Source organism: Oncorhynchus masou, unplaced genomic scaffold (assembly GCF_036934945.1).
Source record: "Oncorhynchus masou masou isolate Uvic2021 unplaced genomic scaffold, UVic_Omas_1.1 unplaced_scaffold_657, whole genome shotgun sequence".
NCBI lineage: Eukaryota > Metazoa > Chordata > Actinopteri > Salmoniformes > Salmonidae > Oncorhynchus > Oncorhynchus masou.
Window position 1 is genome coordinate 133,533 of NW_027013009.1, and position 17,846 is coordinate 151,378.

Sequence of the window (17,846 nt, forward strand, 5' to 3'; positions counted from 1 at the left end):
CTCTCAAAAGGATTACCTTGAACTGAAGTCATGAGACCAAGGCTTGAACAAAGAGCCGGCTCACATGCACATCATATGAGCCCTGCTTCATAAAGTCATGTCGCTTCATATCTGCTGGGCTTCAGTGGGTTAGGAGGACCCGGGTGAGAGCAGCCAGAGAGCTGGAGCTGGAGCTGGGCTGGTGTGAAGTTTCTTGAGAGTTCTTAGAGTTATTGAGAGTTCTTGAGTTCTTAGAGAGTTCTTGAGTTCTAAGAGAGTTCTTAGAGTTATTGAGAGTTCTTGAGTTCTTAGAGAGTTCTTGAGTTCTGAGAGAGTTCTTGAGTTCTTAGAGAGTTCTTGAGTTCTGAGAGAGTTCTTGAGTTCTTAGAGAGTTCTTTACTAGTAGTTGGGTGTTGAGTTACTCTTGTGCTCCTCTTGAAGTTTCGACTGGTTGCTCTTCAACTCAGGGTAAGTGGTTCTTCATTTTTTCTGATGTATCGAGGAAACTCTGTATCTTCTTTGGTGTAGAAATTTTTGATGGTCTATTTTGTTCATTTCTTATAGGCAGGGGATTAATTTGAGGTGCAATAGAATGGAGTTGAGTTATGTTCCACCAACTTAGGTTGGGACACAACATATAGAGGGAAATGGAATAGAAATCTGAGAAAATTATAATAAATAAAAACATTTAAAATAGCAATTTAGAGACAGTTCCATCGACGAACAAATAACCTCTATGTTAACCTCTATAACCACAGGTTCCCCGGTAGGCTGTCAATGTAAATAGGAATTTCTTCCGAACAGACTTGCCTCGTTAAAGAAAGGTTAAATACCAAAAAACCTCTATGTTACTCAGTCGCCAAAACAACTCCACATGAGGAATAGATCTCTGAACAAAATGCTTATTTTGGAAGCAACCTGATTTTAAAAGTTCATAATTTAATTTTGACAAAAATTAGTTTAAAAACTTTGGTCAATCTAAAACTTTAGTCAATTTATGTCATGTGTAGTGTACTCTATAGTGTGTAGGGTGTAAGGAGTTAGGAGTTAGGAGTTAGGAGTTAGGTGTTAGGCGTTAGGCGTTAGGAGTTAGGAGTTAGGTGTTAGGTGTTAGGAATTAGGGGTTAGTGGTTAGGAGTTAGGGGTTAGGAGTTAGGAGTTAGGGGTTATGAGTTAGGAGTTAGGAGTTAGGAGTTAGGAGTTAGGAGTTAGGATAGCAGAGTTTTTGGCCAACTTCCTCTCTGGGCTCCTGAGTGGCGCAGCGGTCTAAGGCACTGTGTCTCAGTGCGAGAGGCGTCACTACAGACACCCTGGTTCAAATCCAGGCTGTATCACAACCGGCCGTGATTGGGAGTCCCAGCGTCGTCCGGGACTGGCCGGTGTAGGCTGTCATTATAAATAAGAATTTGTTCTTAACTGACTTGCCAAGTTTAAAAAAATAAAATGATCTTGTTAGTTACAGAATTGACTGTCTTCTTTGTCCTTTTTCACATTTCTTTCGCAGGAACTGATCTTGTTAGTTACAGAATTGACTGCCTTCTTTGTCCATTTTCACCTTTCTTTCCCAGGAACTGATCTTGTTAGTTACAGAATTGACTGCCTTCTTTGTCCCTTTTCACCTTTCTTTCCCAGGAACTGATCTTGTTAGTTACAGAATTTACTGCCTTCTTTGTCCCTTTTCACATTTCTTTCGCAGGAACTGATCTTGTTAGTTACAGAATTGACTGTCTTCTTTGTCCCTTTTCACCTTTCTTTCCCAGGAACTGATCTTGTTAGTTACAGAATTGACTGTCTTCTTTGTCCCTTTTCACATTTCTTTCGCAGGAACTGATCTTGTTAGTTACAGAATTGACTGCCTTCTTTGTCCCTTTTCACCTTTCTTTCCCAGGAACTGATCTTGGTAGTTACAGAATTGACTGCCTTCTTTGTCCCTTTTCACATTTCTTTTAGCAGGAACTGATCTTGTTAGTTACAGAATTTACTGCCTTCTTTGTCCCCTTTCACCTTTCTTTCCCAGGAACTTATCTTGGTTTACCAGGTTGATAATAACGAGTGGTAATAAGTTGTTTATTAATTAAACTGTTTACCAGGTTGATAATAATGAGTTGTGGAACGCTGTCCGGCTCCGTTGAGTCGTTGACTAGATGAGTTTGATATTATCTGCGGCTAAGAGGCCTATGTTCACTAATTGTTTTACTATTTTAACTATTTGCAATGAACAAACTTTTACATCCAAATCTCTGAAATAATATTTTTTTGTTAAAGCTTGAGTTAAACTAGTTGAGGTTAGTTACCGTTTTAGATATAAATACTAGCTATTTGTTATATGCAGTATAGACAATAATCCAAGATGTGCCGAGTCACTATTTGTTGGGACTTGGGATTAATCCACCATTATCCAGAGTGAATGTATTTCCCAGAGTGCTCGGCGACAGACAGGACCCCCTGTCCCCTGGCTTCTGCAGTAGAGTGACCTGTTAATCACTACGGCAAAACCACAACACAGAGTCGTTGGGTTTATTTGGCGTCACATAGACACGCATGAATGCATACAAGCACACACACACGCACGCACGCACGCACGCACGCACACACACACACACACACACACACACACACACACACACACACACACACACACACACACAGACCCACACACACACAGACACACACACACACACACACAGACACACACACACACACAGACACACACACACACAGACACACACACACACACTGCCTTGTTCTTTGCTGGAGCGTTTAGGCAGGATTAGGTGACCAGCGTTGTAGTTAAGAGGATTTGTTCCATCAAGAAATAGGAGTTTTTGTGCCTGAATGTTACAATAGAAAGCAGCATTCTACCAGTAATTAGCTAGAGCCATAGGGCTCCTGTAGAAAGTAGTGCACTATATAGGGAATAGGGCACCTGTAGAAAGTAGTGCACTATATAGGGAATAGGGCTCCTGTAGAAAGTAGTGCACTATATAGGGAATAGGGCACCTGTAGAAAGTAGTGCACTAAATAGGGCTCTGGTCTATAGTAGTACCACTATATAGGGAATAGGGCTCTGGTCTATAGTAGTACCACTATATAGGTAATAGGGCTCTGGTCTATAGTAGTACCACTATATAGGGAATAGGGCTCTGGTCTATAGTAGTACCACTATAGAGGGAATAGGACTGGTCTATAGTAGTACCACTATATAGGGAATAGGGCTCTGGTCTATAGTAGTACCACTATATAGGGAATAGGGCTCTGGTCTATAGTAGTACCACTATATAGGGAATAGGGCTCTGGTCTATAGTAGTACCACTATATAGGGAATAGGGCTCTGGTCTATAGTAGTACCACTACATAGAGAATAGGGAGCCACCTGTGACAGAGCAGCAGTGTGACGGCAGGGAGAGACCAGATGGTGCAGGGTATGGTCCATTGTTGGATCAGTAGAACACACTAACAGAACGTGTGTTGTGATAACATGGAACATCCACTTTCAATGTTTGGACCTTTTTTTAAAATTTTTATCAGGCTTCGATTGAATTTAGACAAGACAGAAAAAGCACCCTGACTGGTGTTGTTCTGCTGTCGTGCCATGATGCTCCTATCATCAGTTTGGGTTCATAAACTGCAAAAGAACAGAACATGAAATCTCAGACCTGACCTGTTGTTATTTTAATGTATCCCAAGCTATTTATTAAAGTATTTAATTATGCGGATGGATTCATTGGAAGTGCTTTTCTTTACGACGCAGTGTGACCCAGAGTGGTTCTGAAGTCTGAACCACCAATCTCTGTCTTGCAGGCCCACAAAGCTTGGATTGAGAAGACGTTTCAGAAAAGAGAGTGTATCCAAATATTTCCCAGCAAAGAACCCAACAGGTACAGTTCATACCCCTGTTCTCCCAGAACCCAACAGGTACAGTTCATACCACTGTTCTCCCAGAACCCAACAGGTACCATTCACGCCACTCTTTACCCAGAACCCAACAGGTACCATTCATGCCACTATTCTCCCAGAATCCAACAGGTACCATTCATGCCACTATTCTCCCAGAACCCAACAGGTACCATTCATGCCACTATTCTCCCAGAACCCAACAGGTACAGTTCATACCACTGTTCTCCCAGAACCCAACAGGTACCATTCACGCCACTCTTTACCCAGAACCCAACAGGTACCATTCATGCCACTATTCTCCCAGAATCCAACAGGTACCATTCATGCCACTATTCTCCCAGAACCCAACAGGTACCATTCATGCCACTATTCTCCCAGAACCCAACAGGTACCATTCACGCCAGTCTTTACCCAGAATCCAACAGGTACCATTCATGCCAGTCTTTACCCAGAACCCAACAGGTACCATTCACGCCAGTCTTTACCCAGAACCCAACAGGTCCATTCACGCCACTCTTTACCCAGAACCCAACAGGTCCATTCACGCCACTCTTTACCCAGAACCCAACAGGTACCATTCACGCCAGTCTTTACCCAGAACCCAACAAGTACCATTCACGCCACTCTTTCCACCGATCCAATTTTCCTGGCTCCTCACTGTTCTCATATGCTTCCATGTTGAGCACCAGATCATTTGTTGAGGCAGAGAGAGAGAGAGAGAGAGGGCTTTCACTGACCCAGTTTAATAAAATAAAACCCTCTGTGTTTTTAGAGTGCTGTATAATTTAGGGTACATCCCAAGTGGTATCCTATGCCCTATATAGAGCACTGTTATCAGTCCTGATCAAACGTAGCTGTCAAACGTAGTGCACTACAAAGGGAACATGATGCTATTTGGGACGTAGACTTAATGAAATCTCCACTCGTACCGAAACGCTCTCAGTAAAAAAAAAAAAAAATTGTATAAACAACCTGCCGTTACGTGGCCCAAATCCCTTATTAAGGCCCAAATCCTTTCACATGGTGGTGATTGTGGGGATTTAACGTTTAACGTGACCAACCCCCCCCCCCCTCTCAGATAGCTCAAAAGCGAACAGAGATGCAGCTGAAATTGGTCAGCACACAAACATGAACCCTAACAGCTGTCAGTAACATGGTGAGGTAGCTTTATGCTACGTTGACGATGCTACTACTAGTCATCTTTCATAGCTGTTTACACCATCAGTCTGTTCGTGTTTCACATTCCATCACGCTTCCGTTAACACTTTACAAACCAACATTTAGAAAGCACTATGAAGTGGTTATAATGCATTATAACACCAGAAATAAGCATTTATAAGCCCTATGTCCTCCCTTTCTACCTCCAGGTGCAGTTGTGGTCAGGTAGTGAACCAGCATGTGGCCATCATCCCGGGGGTGACCACTAGGGCGGCGGAAGAGGCAGGTCAGGACAGTCAAGGGGCGGTGCCCATGGAACGCTGGTCCGTGCTTAAACACACACAGGCCACGCCCACAGACACATATGGCATCATGGAGTTTCAGGGAGGAGGACATGTCAACAAGGCCATGGTTAGACGCCATTTTCTTTCCTTCATTCCTTTGAAGCATCCTCCATTTATACATTCACTTCCTGACCCTTTTCCTCTCCTCCTCAATCCTTCATTCTCTCATCTCTCTCATCGCTCCTCAACGTAAACAATAGTTGAAATAGAATGTCTTCATGAACCATGAAGACATGAAGACATGAACCATGAAGACATGAAGACATGAACCATGAAGACATGAAGACATGAAGACATGAACCATGAAGACATGAACCATGAAGACATGAACCATGAAGACATGAAGACATGAAGACATGAAGACATGAAGACATGAACCATGAAGACATGAAGACATGAACCATGAAGACATGAACCATGAAGACATGAAGACATGAAGCATGAAGACATTAAGACATGAAGACATGAACCATGAAGACATGAACCATGAAGACATGAACACATGAAGACATGAACCATGAAGACATGAAGACATGAAGACATGAAGACATGAAGCATGAAGACATTAAGACATGAAGACATGAACCATGAAGACATGAACCATAAAGACATGAGCCATGAAGACATGAAGGCATGAACCATGAAGACATGAACCATGAAGACATGAACACATGAAGACATGAACCATGAAGACATGAAGACATGAACCATGAAGACATGAAGACATGAAGACATGAAGACATGAACCATGAAGACATGAAGACATGAACCATGAAGACATGAAGACATGAACCATGAAGACATGAAGACATGAACCATGAAGACATGAAGACATGAACCATGAAGACATGTAGACATGAAGACATGAAGACATGAAGACATGAACCATGAAGACATGAAGACATGAACCATGAAGACATGAACCATGAAGACATGAAGACATGAAGCATGAAGACATTAAGACATGAAGACATGAGCCATGAAGACATGAAGACATGAACCATGCCACCATCATCTTGTTCACTGTCTCCATCCATCTCTCCCCTACAGTACATCCATGTGGCGTTTGTATGAAATGTCTTCATCTCCTTTCTCATTTACTCCTCCTCTCTCTCCATCCATCTCTCCCCCTACAGTACATCCGTGTGGCGTACGATTCCAAGCCAGACAACATGCTCCACCTGATGGTGAAAGACTGGCAGCTGGAGCTCCCCACCCTGCTCATCTCCGTCCACGGGGACTGCAGAACTTTGACCTGCAGCCCAAACTAAAGCAGGTGTTTGGGAAGGGTCTGATCCAGGCTGCGGTCACCACCGGAGCCTGGATACTCACTGGCGGAGTCAGCACTGGTACGTACTGTAGTTTGCTAACGACGTGCTACATTCACTGACATGGTCACTGAGGTATCTAGCAAAACTACGGTAACGTAGGCAAGTCACTAAATCTTGAGTCCGAGTCGAGTACCAAGTCCCTAGTGTTCAAGTCTGTGTCCGAGTCGAGTACCAAGTCCCTAGTGTTCAAGTCTGAGTCCGAGTCGAGTACCAAGTCCCTAGTGTTCAAGTCTGAGTCCGAGTCGAGTACCAAGTCCCTGGTGTTCAAGTCTGAGTCCGAGTCGAGTACCAAGTCCCTGGTGTTCAAGTCTGAGTCCGAGTCGAGTACCAAGTCCCTAGTGTTCAAGTCTGAGTCCGAGTCGAGTACCAAGTCCCTGGTGTTCAAGTCTGAGTCCGAGTCGAGTACCAAGTCCCTGGTGTTCAAGTCTGATTCCGAGTCGTGTACCAAGTCCCTAGTGTTCAAGTCTGAGTCCGAGTCGAGTACCAAGTCCCTGGTGTTCAAGTCTGATTCCGAGTCGTGTACCAAGTCCCTAGTGTTCAAGTCTGAGTCCCAAGTCGAGTACCAAGTCCCTAGTGTTCAAGTCTGAGTCCCAAGTCGAGTACCAAGTCCCTAGTGTTCAAGTCTGAGTCCGAGTCGAGTACCAAGTCCCTAGTGTTCAAGTCTGAGTCCGAGTCGAGTACCAAGTCCCTGGTGTTCAAGTCTGAGTCCGAGTCGAGTACCAAGTCCCTGGTGTTCAAGTCTGATTCGAGTCGTGTACCAAGTCCCTAGTGTTCAAGTCTGAGTCCGAGTCGAGTACCAAGTCCCTGGTGTTCAAGTCTGATTCCGAGTCGTGTACCAAGTCCCTAGTGTTCAAGTCTGAGTCCCAAGTCGAGTACCAAGTCCCTAGTGTTCAAGTCTGAGTCCCAAGTCGAGTACCAAGTCCCTAGTGTTCAAGTCTGAGTCCGAGTTGAGGACCAAGTCCCTAGTGTTCAAGTCTGAGTCCGAGTCGAGTACCAAGTCCCTAGTGTTCAAGTCTGAGTCCGAGTCCAGTACCAAGTCCCTAGTGTTCAAGTCTGAGTCCGAGTCCAGCACCAAGTCCCTCGTGTTCAAGTCTGAGTCCGAGTCGAGTACCAAGTCCCTCGTGTTCAAGTCTGAGTCCGAGTCCAAATCCACTCTACTAATGTCTGAATGGAGTCCACGTCTCTTGTTAGTGCTGAACGGGCTCCATGTGTATCCTAGGGGTGATCCGGCATGTTGGAGACGCGTTGAAGGACCACTCCTCCAAGTCCAGGGGGAAGGTATGTGCCATTGGGGTCGCACCATGGGGCATCGTGGAGAACAAGGAGGATCTGATAGGAAGAGACGTAAGTCACAGATAACTGCAACTTGGGAACTTGTTAAGGTGTTGGATTCTCCATTTAAATTCAACTCAAAGACTTTTATCTCCCTCACCAACTTCAAACATCTGCTATCTGAGCAGCTAACCGATCGCTGCAGCTGTACATAGTCTTATCGGTAAATAGCCCACCCAATTATACCTACCTCATCTCCATACTGTTTTCATTTATTTGCTTTTCTGCTCTTTTGCACATCAATATCTCTACCTGTACATGACCATCTGATCATTTATCACTCCAGTGTTAATCTGCAATATTGTAATTATTCGCCTACCTCCTCATGCCTTTTGCACACATTGTATATAGACTCCCCTTTTTTTCTACTGTGTTATTGACTTGTTTATTGTTTACTCGATGTGTAACTCTGTGTTGTCTGTTCACACTGCTATGCTTTATCTTGGCCAGGTCGCAGTTGCAAATGAGAACTTGTTCTCAACTAGCCTACCTGGTTAAATAAAGGTGAAATAAAATAAAATAAAAAATAAAATAAAAATTCAACTCCTCAACTCAATTCAACTCCTCAACTCAATTCAACTCAACTATACTCCCCACCTTCAATTCAACTCCTCAAATCAACTCCTCAAATCAACTCCACGTTAACATGATGTTATTCTATGTCTCCCGCCCAGGTGACACGTCCGTACCAGGCCATGTCCAACCCCATGTCCAAGCTGTCTGTCCTCAACAACAGCCACTCCCACTTCATCCTAGCAGATAACGGGACCCACGGAAAGTACGGCGCTGAGGTCCGTCTTCGCCGTCAGCTGGAGAAACACATCTCCCTGCAGAAGATCAACACACGTAAGTCTGACAGATTGGTGGTGGTGGGGTTGTCTGTGTGACACCAGGCAGTGTAAGCCCGTTGAGCTAAAGATCAAGGCATTAGCTCAGGGAGCTAACTAACAACAAGTCTTCAGGTCTCAGACCAGAACAACTTCATATTTACCATGAATCATCTAATGTTAATGCTAATGTTGGAACTATACCCAGTGTTTGTGTCATAGATACAACATACCCTCGTATTGTCATAGTCCAGGCTTCTTTAGGTGTGTTGATCAGAGAGAGCCTGTCCTGCACTGCTGTACCCCGGCGAGGAGTTGATCTATGTGACCTGTGGGTTTCCCTTTGTCATCCTATGCCTGGAGATTGTGATAAGGCAGGGACAACAAAGGGATGCTCAGCTGTCACCTCTGACTTCAACTACCCTGACATTAATACTGTGTCTGAGGCCTATGAGGACCACATGCTGACTACAGACAGCACCGCTGAGGACCACGTACTGACTACAGACAGCACCCCTGAGGACCACATGCTGACTACAGACAGCACCGCTGAGGACCACATACTGACTACAGACAGCACCGCTGAGGACCACATACTGACTACAGACAGCACCGCTGAGGACCACGTACTGACTACAGACAGCACCGCTGAGGACCACATGCTGACTACAGACAGCACCGCTGAGGACCACATGCTGACTACAGACAGCACCACTGTGTCTGAGGACCACGTACTGACTACAGACAGCACCGCTGAGGACCACGTACTGACTACAGACAGCACCCCTGAGGACCACATGCTGACTACAGACAGCACCGCTGAGGACCACGTACTGACTACAGACAGCACCGCTGAGGACCACATACTGACTACAGACAGCACCGCTGAGGACCACATACTGACTACAGACAGCACCCCTGAGGACCACATGCTGACTACAGACAGCACCGCTGAGGACCACGTACTGACTACAGACAGCACCCCTGAGGACCACATGCTGACTACAGACAGCACCGCTGAGGACCACATACTGACTACAGACAGCACCGCTGAGGACCACATACTGACTACAGACAGCACCGCTGAGGACCACATGCTGACTACAGACAGCACCGCTGAGGACCACATACTGACTACAGACAGCACCGCTGAGGACCACATACTGACTACAGACAGCACCGCTGAGGACCACATACTGACTACAGACAGCACCGCTGAGGACCACATACTGACTACAGACAGCACCGCTGAGGACCACATACTGACTACAGACAGCACCGCTGAGGACCACATACTGACTACAGACAGCACCGCTGAGGACCACATACTGACTACAGACAGCACCGCTGAGGACCACATGCTGACTACAGACAGCACCGCTGAGGACCACATACTGACTACAGACAGCACCGCTGAGGACCACATACTGACTACAGACAGCACCGCTGAGGACCACATACTGACTACAGACAGCACCGCTGAGGACCACATGCTGACTACAGACAGCACCGCTGAGGACCACATGCTGACTACAGACAGCACCACTGAGGACCACATACTGACTACAGACAGCACCTGTGCTGAGGACCACATACTGACTACAGACAGCACCGCTGAGGACCACATGCTGACTACAGACAGCACCGCTGAGGACCACATACTGACTACAGACAGCACCGCTGAGGACCACATACTGACTACAGACAGCACCGCTGAGGACCACGTACTGACTACAGACAGCACCGCTGAGGACCACGTACTGACTACAGACAGCACCGCTGAGGACCACATACTGACTACAGACAGCACCGCTGAGAACCACATACTGACTACAGACAGCACCGCTGAGGACCACATGCTGACTACAGACAGCACCGCTGAGGACCACGTACTGACTACAGACAGCACCGCTGAGGACCACATGCTGACTACAGACAGCACCGCTGAGGACCACATACTGACTACAGACAGCACCGCTGAGGACCACATGCTGACTACAGACAGCACCGCTGAGGACCACATACTGACTACAGACAGCACCGCTGAGGACCACATACTGACTACAGACAGCACCGCTGAGGACCACATACTGACTACAGACAGCACCGCTGAGGACCACATACTGACTACAGACAGCACCGCTGAGGACCACATACTGACTACAGACAGCACCGCTGAGGACCACATACTGACTACAGACAGCACCGCTGTGTCTGAGGACCACATACTGACTACAGACAGCACCACTGAGGACCACATACTGACTACAGGCAGCACCGCTGAGGACCACATACTGACTACAGACAGCACCGCTGAGGACCACATGCTGACTACAGACAGCACCGCTGAGGACCACGTACTGACTACAGACAGCACCGCTGAGGACCACATACTGACTACAGACAGCACCGCTGAGGACCACATACTGACTACAGACAGCACCGCTGAGGACCACATACTGACTACAGACAGCACCTGAGGACCTGAGGACAACATACTGACTACAGACAGCACCACTGTGTCTGAGGACCACATACTGACTACAGACAGCACCGCTGAGGACCACATACTGACTACAGACAGCACCGCTGAGGACCACATACTGACTACAGACAGCACCGCTGAGGACCACATACTGACTACAGACAGCACCGCTGAGGACCACATACTGACTACAGACAGCACCGCTGAGGACCACATACTGACTACAGACAGCACCGCTGAGGACCACATGCTGACTACAGACAGCACCACTGAGGACCACATACTGACTACAGACAGCACCACTGTGTCTGAGGATCACATACTGACTACAGACAGCACCGCTGAGGACCACGTACTGACTACAGACAGCACCACTGAGGACCACATACTGACTACAGACAGCACCGCTGAGAACCACATACTGACCACATACTGACTACAGACAGCACCGCTGAGGACCACATACTGACTACAGACAGCACCGCTGAGGACCACATACTGACTACAGACAGCACCGCTGAGGACCACATACTGACTACAGACAGCACTGTGTGTCTGAGGCCTAACAACATGAATAGGAACTAATTAGGAGGCATTATGAAAATTATTCAAGGTTCAAATTTATTGCCATTTAGAAATAAGCTTTAAAAAAAAACTAAGTCTGGGAACTTTGTTTTGCTGCTATTTGTCTTTTTCGTCATTATAACATGTTGTTGTGTCTGTCTCTGCCAGGCTAGGGGTCAGGGGGTCATGTTGTTGTGTCTGTCTCTGCCAGGCTAGGGGTCAGGGGGTCATGTTGGTGTGTCTGTCTCTGCCAGGTCAGGGGTCATGTTGTTGTGTATGTCTCTGCCACGTCAGGGGTCATGTTGTTGTGTCTGTCTCTGCCAGGTCAGGGTCAGGGGGTCATGTTGTTGTGTATGTCTCTGCCAAGTCAGGGGCCATGTTGTTGTGCATGCCTCTGCCAGGTCAGGGTCAGGGGGTCATGTTATTTTGTCTACCTCTGTCAGGTCAGGGGTCATGTTGTTGTGTATGCCTCTGCCAGGTCAGGGGTCATGTTATTTTGTCTGCCTTTGTCAGGTCAGGGGTCATGTTGTTGTGTATGTGTCTGCCAGGTCAGGGGTCATGTTATTTTGTCTGCCTCTGTCAGGTCAGGGGTCATGTTGTTTTGTCTGCCCCTGCCAGGTCAGGGGGTCTATAACATGCTGTTTTGTCTGCCTCTGCCAGGTCTGGGTCAGGGGGTGCCTCTGGTCTGTCTGATCCTGGAGGGGGGTCCCAACGTCATCTCCATAGTCCTGGAGAGCCTGAGGGAGGACCCCCCTGTCCCGGTGGTGGTCTGTGACGGCAGTGGACGGGCCTCTGACATCATCTCCTTCGCACACAGATACTCTGAGGACGACGGGTGAGAAACAGACCTGGGTCGCATACCTGCAAAAAAATATATGCTTAAAAACATATCAAATACATGGCAAATACATGTCAGATACATGTCAAATATATTTCAGATACATGTAAAATACATGTGAAATACATGTCAAATACATGTGAAATACATGTCAAATACATGTGAAATACATGTCAAATACATGTGAAATACATGTCAAATACATGTGAAATACATGTCAAATACATGTCAGATACATGTCAGATACATGTCAAATATATTTCAGATACATGTAAAATACATGTGAAATACATGTGAAATACATGTCAAATACATGTGAAATACATGTGAAATACATGTCAAATACATGTCAAATACATGTCAAATACATGTCAGATACATGTCAAATATATTTCAGATACATGTAAAATACATGTGAAATACATGTCAAATACATGTCAAATACATGTCAGATACATGTCAAATATATTTCAGATACATGTAAAATACATGTGAAATACATGTCAAATACATGTGAAATACATGTCAAATTCATGTGAAATACATGTCAGATACATGTCAAAAAAATATATGCTTAAAAACATGTCAAATACATGTCAAATACATGTCAGATACATTTCAAATACATGTCAGATATATTTCAAATACATGTCAAATATATTTCAAATACATGTGAAATACATGTGAAATATATGTCAGACACATGTCAAATTCATGTTAGAGACAGTATATAGGACGTTGGATGAGAAACAGAACAGGGAACAGGGCTGTGATCTAATGGCCACACTAGCAGAAACAGAACTAGAACAGGGCTGTGATCTAATGTCCACACTAGCAGAAACAGAACTAGAACAGGGCTGTGTTCTAATGTCCACACTGGCAGAAACAGAACTAGAACAGGGCTGTGATCTAATGTCCACACAAGCAGAAACAGAACTAGAACAGGGCTGTGATCTAATGTCCACACTAACAGAAACAGAACTAGAACAGGGCTGTGATCTAATGTCCACACTGGCAGAAACAGAACTAGAACAGGGCTGTGTTCTAATGTCCACACTAGCAGAAACAGAACTAGAACAGGGCTGTGTTCTAATGTCCACACTAGCAGAAACAGAACTAGAACAGGGCTGTGATCTAATGTCCACACTAGCAGAAACAGAACTAGAACAGGGCTGTGATCTAATGTCCACACTATCAGAAACAGCACTAGAACAGGGCTGTGATCTAATGTCCACACTAGCAGAAACAGAACTAGAACAGGGCAGTGATCTAATGTCCACACTAGCAGGAACAGAACTAGAACAGGGCAGTGATCTAATGTCCACACTAGCAGAAACAGAACTAGAACAGGGCTGTGATTTAATGTCCACACTAGCAGAAACAGAACTAGAACAGGGCTGGGATCTAATGTCCACACTAGCAGAAACAGAACTAGAACAGGGCTGTGATCTAATGTCCACACTAGCAGAAACAGTACTAGAACAGGGCTGTGATCTAATGTCCACACTAGCAGAAACAGAACTAGAACAGGGCTGGGATCTAATGTCCACACGAGCAGAAACAGAACTAGAACAGGGCTGTGATCTAATGTCCACACGAGCAGAAACAGAACTAGAACAGGGCTGTGATCTAATGTCCACACCAGCAGAAACAGACCTAGAACAGGGCTGTGTTCTAATGTCCACACTAGCAGAAACAGAACTAGAACAGGGCTGTGATCTAATGTCCACACTAGCAGAAACAGACCTAGAACAGGGCTGTGTTCTAATGTCCACACTAGCAGAAACAGAACTAGAACAGGGCTGTGATCTAATGTCCACACTAGCAGAAACAGAACTAGAACAGGGCTGTGATCTAATGTCCACACTATCAGAAACAGCACTAGAACAGGGCTGTGATCTAATGTCCACACTAGCAGAAACAGAACTAGAACAGGGCAGTGATCTAATGTCCACACTAGCAGGAACAGAACTAGAACAGGGCAGTGATCTAATGTCCACACTAGCAGAAACAGAACTAGAACAGGGCTGTGATTTAATGTCCACACTAGCAGAAACAGAACTAGAACAGGGCTGGGATCTAATGTCCACACTAGCAGAAACAGAACTAGAACAGGGCTGTGATCTAATGTCCACACTAGCAGAAACAGTACTAGAACAGGGCTGTGATCTAATGTCCACACTAGCAGAAACAGAACTAGAACAGGGCTGGGATCTAATGTCCACACGAGCAGAAACAGAACTAGAACAGGGCTGTGATCTAATGTCCACACGAGCAGAAACAGAACTAGAACAGGGCTGTGATCTAATGTCCACACCAGCAGAAACAGACCTAGAACAGGGCTGTGATCTAATGTCCACACTAACAGAAACAGAACTAGAACAGGGCTGTGATCTAATGTCCACACTAACAGAAACAGAACTAGAACAGGGCTGAGATCTAATGTCCACACGAGCAGAACCAGAACTAGAACAGGCCCGTGTTCTGATGAATTTGCTCTTAACTGAGTTAAATAAAGTTAAATTAATTAAGTTTAATTAATTAATTAAGTTAAATTAAGTTGAGTTAAATTAATTAAGTTTAATTAACTAATTAAGTTAAATTAAGTTGAGTTAAATTAATTAAATAGTTAAATAAAGGTTAAATAAAAATATAATAAAATTGATTTAGTTACAATGTAACCAACTGAATAGTACTAAGAATGTAAACTCCAAACTGAAGCACATTGCAAATTCTTTCAAATGGAATATAACTTTTGAGCATTTTCTAAGCCTGAAGAGTAGACTGTAGAGGTGGTCTGACCAGTCTCTCTGTCTCCCCTCAGCTTGGTCAGTCTAAAGAGTAGACTGTAGAGGTGGTCTGACCAGTCTCTCTGTCTCTCCTCAGCTTGGTCAGTCTAAAGAGTAGACTGTCAAGGTAGTCTGACCAGTCTCTCTGTCTCTCCTCAGCTTGGTCGGTCTAAAGAGTAGACTGTAGAGGTGGTCTGACCAGTCTCTCTGTCTCCCCTCAGCTTGGTCAGTCTAAAGAGTAGACTGTAGCGGTGGTCTGACCAGTCTCTCTGTCTCCCCTCAGCTTGGTCAGTCTAAAGAGTAGACTGTAGAGGTGGTCTGACCAGTCTCTCTGTCTCCCCTCAGCTTGGTCAGTCTTAAGAGTAGACTGTAGAGGTGGTCTGACCAGTCTCTCTGTCTCCCCTCAGCTTGGTCAGTCTAAAGAGTAGACTGTAGAGGTGGTCTGACCAGTCTCTCTGTCTCCCCTCAGCTTGGTCAGTCTAAAGAGTAGACTATAGAGGTGGTCTGACCAGTCTCTCTGTCTCCCCTCAGCTTGGTCAGTGTAAAGAGTAGACTGTAGAGGTGGTCTGACCAGTCTCTCTGTCTCCCCTCAGCTTGGTCGGTCTAAAGAGTAGACTGTAGAGGTGGTCTGACCAGTCTCTCTGTCTCCCCTCAGCTTGGTCAGTCTAAAGAGTAGACTGTAGAGGTGGTCTGACCAGTCTCTCTGTCTCCCCTCAGCTTGGTCAGTCTAAAGAGTAGACTGTAGAGGTGGTCTGACCAGTCTCTCTGTCTCCCCTCAGCTTGGTCAGTCTAAAGAGTAGACTGTAGAGGTGGTCTGACCAGTCTCTCTGTCTCCCCTCAGCTTGGTCAGTCTAAAGAGTAGACTGTAGAGGTGGTCTGACCAGTCTCTCTGTCTCCCCTCAGCTTGGTCAGTCTAAAGAGTAGACTGTAGAGGTGGTCTGACCAGTCTCTCTGTCTCCCCTCAGCTTGGTCAGTCTAAAGAGTAGACTATAGAGGTGGTCTGACCAGTCTCTCTGTCTCCCCTCAGCTTGGTCAGTCTAAAGAGTAGACTGTAGAGGTGGTCGAACCAGTCTCTCTGTCTCCCCTCAGCTTGGTCAGTCTAAAGAGTAGACTATAGAGGTGGTCTGACCAGTCTCTCTTTCTCCCCTCAGCCTGGTCAGTCTAAAGAGTAGACTGTAGAGGTGGTCTGACCAGTCTCTCTGTCTCCCCTCAGCCTGGTCAGTGATAGCGTGAAGGACCAGCTCCTGGTCACCATACAGAAGACGTTTAACTACAACCGCGGTCAGGCCCAGCAGATCTTCCTCATGGTGATGGAATGCATGAAGAAACGATCTCTGGTGAGTAGGGAAGACATTATTATACAGGATATGTTCCCATAAACGACATTAGCATAACACTTAGAATTCCTGTCCACAATGCATTGCGTGCGTCATAAGTGACGGTTTTAGTATCTAGACAATTTGGTAGTTAAAATGTTTGTTTTTTAAAGCCTTACGTACATTTTAGAAACTATTTTTTTACCACATACTGTAAGTAAAAACCTAATGTATTCAAAATATATTCGGACATTAAAAGATTATAATTTGTGATGAAAGTAAAGCGACAATTTAATAATTGAATTGTTTTATGTTAATTTAATGCATCAATAAAACCGTCCCATTTATTTGTGTCATCCTGTATCGTCATTCATGTGTCACGTGTACAATCATTTGACCCTCTACATGTAATAAGTCAACACAACCAATATCCATCATCATTGAACCCCTGACACCATTCTACTTCATAAACCCTGCATCCCATAATCAGTGTCCCCATAAACTACAATTGAAGAATATGTCCTCATAAACAACGACAACATGAACTACGACACCATCTTCACTGTCTCCCAGCTTCTTCAACTACATCACCATCATCCATGTCTCACATGCTCAACTACATCACCATCATCCATGTCTCACATCTTCAACTACATCACCATCATCCATGTCTCACATGCTCAACTACATCACCATCATCCATGTCTCACATGCTCAACTTCATCACCATCATCCATGTCTCACATGCTCAACTACATCACCATCATCCACGTCTCACATCTTCAACTACATCACCATCATCCATGTCTCACATCTTCAACTACATCACCATCATCCATGTCTCACATCTTCAACTACATCACCATCATCCATGTCTCACATCTTCAACTACATCACCATCATCCACGTCTCACATGCTCAACTACATCACCATCATCCCCGTCTCACATCTTCAACTACATCACCATAATCCATGTCTCACATGC

The 17,846-nt window shown here is 45.4% G+C and overlaps 1 pseudogene; it reads left to right on the top strand.

The window, feature by feature from the left end:
* The first annotated feature begins 5,263 nt into the window (after positions 1-5,263).
* On the top strand, positions 5,264-17,081 carry LOC135536735 (transient receptor potential cation channel subfamily M member 1-like; annotated as a pseudogene).
* Positions 17,082-17,846: the final 765 nt, after the last annotated feature.